Below are 2,549 nucleotides of genomic sequence, written 5' to 3'. Positions count from 1 at the left end.
ACTGAGAAAGTTTTCTTAGCAACTGTTTCTATGTGGTATGCTCTTCCTCAATGAACAAATATGGGTTGTTACTGGAAATATGCAGCAATCTTAGAGTAAAATATATATGTAGCCTGTGACTTAGCTATTCCTGAGCTATTGATTGTGACTAATGTCTACTGCAACTATGAAGCATTCGTTTTTAGCTTTGGGTGCAAGATAATGTGCTCAGTCTCAGGTTGGATTCCAAGTTCCCAGAACAGGTAATAGCAGTTTGATTTAATTCAGGACCTTAACTCATTGCTTTTAACAATGATATGCATACCAGATTCTGGTGACAGAGTGAGCTGTCCTGTCTTCTGGTCCAGTCTTGGTGTCAGGTTGGCCCAAGCTGCTGGGTGAAGTTGACCTCAGTCTATGCTGCCCTGTAATAACTGGGGCAATGTCATTACTCAATAGCAGCTGTGAGTAAAGCATTTTGTCCCAGCTGTAGTGATTTCTTGGAGGTGGGTGGTAATCTTTATTCAGAGATTCAGTGAACTGTGCTTCTACCAAACCAACAGAACTCCATGGTTATCCTTTTCCACATGCTGTGATGTTGAGGCAATAGCAAAGACTCTGTTGGTAGGGTTCTTTACTCCACTTGTTAGCTAGGTTATGTCTTGTGGATTATATATATATAGGAGAGAAATATTTATATATATATATATATATATAAATATCTATGAGACAGATTTTTTGCTATAGGGTGTGTGTACTCACCAGAGAGACGGAAAGAGACAAAAAGACAGAAAGTGAGAAATTACCACCAAGGGTAATGGCCACATCACAATCCCTTCTACTCCATTCTCTTCTCAGGATTTTGGGCATGCATGCACATGTGCCCAGCATGAGTTTTAAGTCACTGGGTCAGGGACTCAAACTGCGATTGACTACGTGGGAGTCCAGCGATGCAATTATTATGGTATCTGCTGGTCCCATAGTTGATATTTTTTTAGTCACAAGCAAATCTAAGAATGTCTCTTGGATGCATAGAACATAAAGAACAATTGGTTTGATAATAAAAATCTTGGATCACAACCTTACTCCACTCAAAACTTGATAGTCCTTTATCTTCTGGTATTTAACTTTGCAGTACCATCAAAGACTATTCTAGGCTTTACTGTTAATAGACATTTTTTCCCTCTTAGGTCCTTAAGAAATTAAAAAAAAAATCTTACAAGTCCTAGATTTTAATAATTTCTTTCCATTTCATGACCCCTTTCTAGGGAATTTGTTTCAAGATTTTTCTGATGAACAGCTCTAATTACTATAGGATCCTGGCCTTTGGGGCATGGATAATAAGCCACGGGTGGTTAACTATCTAAAGCTGGACTACCAAGAGTCTACTCCAAAAATTTAACTAGGAAGCAAAGATTGAGTTTGTTACATGTAGGAAATTAAGCTCAAAGATCATGTAGACACAAATGCTGACATTTTACTCGGAAGTAGCCATTGAGAATCATGTATAAACAAATAAAGAATAGCAGAATAGCAGTTTGTAGAGACATTTGAATGAAGTGGTCATTGAGTTAAAAAGGTGAGAGTGAGGAAAATCGCCTATTGGGGACATCACTGTAGCATACATGCAAAGGCGCACTATTTTGGGGGGGAGAGAATTTACACTTTCACTCCTCTTTACTGGTTCAAAGTCTGGCCAGGCTAAGCACCTTATCTGTCTGTGCATGTCTCGCGGGGAAGCAGAACTGCTGCTTCCTCTTGGGTGAACTGATGGCTGCCACTCAGCACAGGAGTTTTAGAGAAATAAAAAGATGAGTTTGTCATCCTAGGGAGGGGTCCCTTTACCCCCATCAGTTAGGAGAGGGCCCAGCCACTGGAACTGTTTCAGAAAGAGAGGCTAGGGGCTAGAATTTGGGTGAATAAACACTAATGGTCAGGAGGGGATGGTCACAGTAGAACTTAGAGATTAGCCCAGGACAGTTGGGCAAAGAATGAATAGTGAGAGTCTCTTGTCCCTTTCAGATAGTGTATTTTTCTAAAACCTCTCCCTGTCTTTATTCCTTAAAAACCACATGATCCTGAGAGTTAACAGATCTGTGGGACCCTTGAAGTTGAGACTGTAGGCAGTCAGGAATGAAGTGTAAGAAGAGGTCTTACTGGATTCTGTCTAGCCATAGAGTTTAGGCTCTCACCAGCCCCTTCTAGGCCTTTCATACTCTTCACAAAGATAAATAACAAATGTCCTGTGTCGACTTGTACTAAAAGGCTGAGGAATGATGATGACCAGTGAAGCCAAAGGGACATGTCACATGTCCCTTCATATCACAGCTGATCCTTACGCAGAATCACAAAATTCCCTCATTTGCTTGGTTGTTTTCTGGAGCGAGTTACTAACACAGCACCACCATGGGAGGCAGCTCTGATTCCTAGCCTGGGCCAGGAGCTGGAATCTTCTGAGACAGAGAAACCAATGGTATCAGAATTTGGTCATTATTGGTAGATATTCCATTTTTTTAAAAAAGAATTATTTATTTAATTTTATTTATTCATTCATTTATTTTCATTTGACC

At 40.1% G+C, this 2,549-nt stretch overlaps 1 pseudogene; it reads left to right on the top strand.

Moving 5' to 3' along the window:
- The first annotated feature begins 201 nt into the window (after positions 1–201).
- Positions 202–2,549, top strand: part of LOC102493882 (40S ribosomal protein S2 pseudogene) — a 3,632-nt pseudogene continuing 1,284 nt past the window's right edge.

Source organism: Tupaia chinensis, unplaced genomic scaffold (genome assembly GCF_000334495.1).
Source record: "Tupaia chinensis unplaced genomic scaffold, TupChi_1.0 Scaffold000647_1, whole genome shotgun sequence".
NCBI lineage: Eukaryota > Metazoa > Chordata > Mammalia > Scandentia > Tupaiidae > Tupaia > Tupaia belangeri.
The sequence above is the reverse complement of the archived record's forward strand: the minus strand, read 5'-3'. Positions and strand labels throughout refer to the sequence as shown.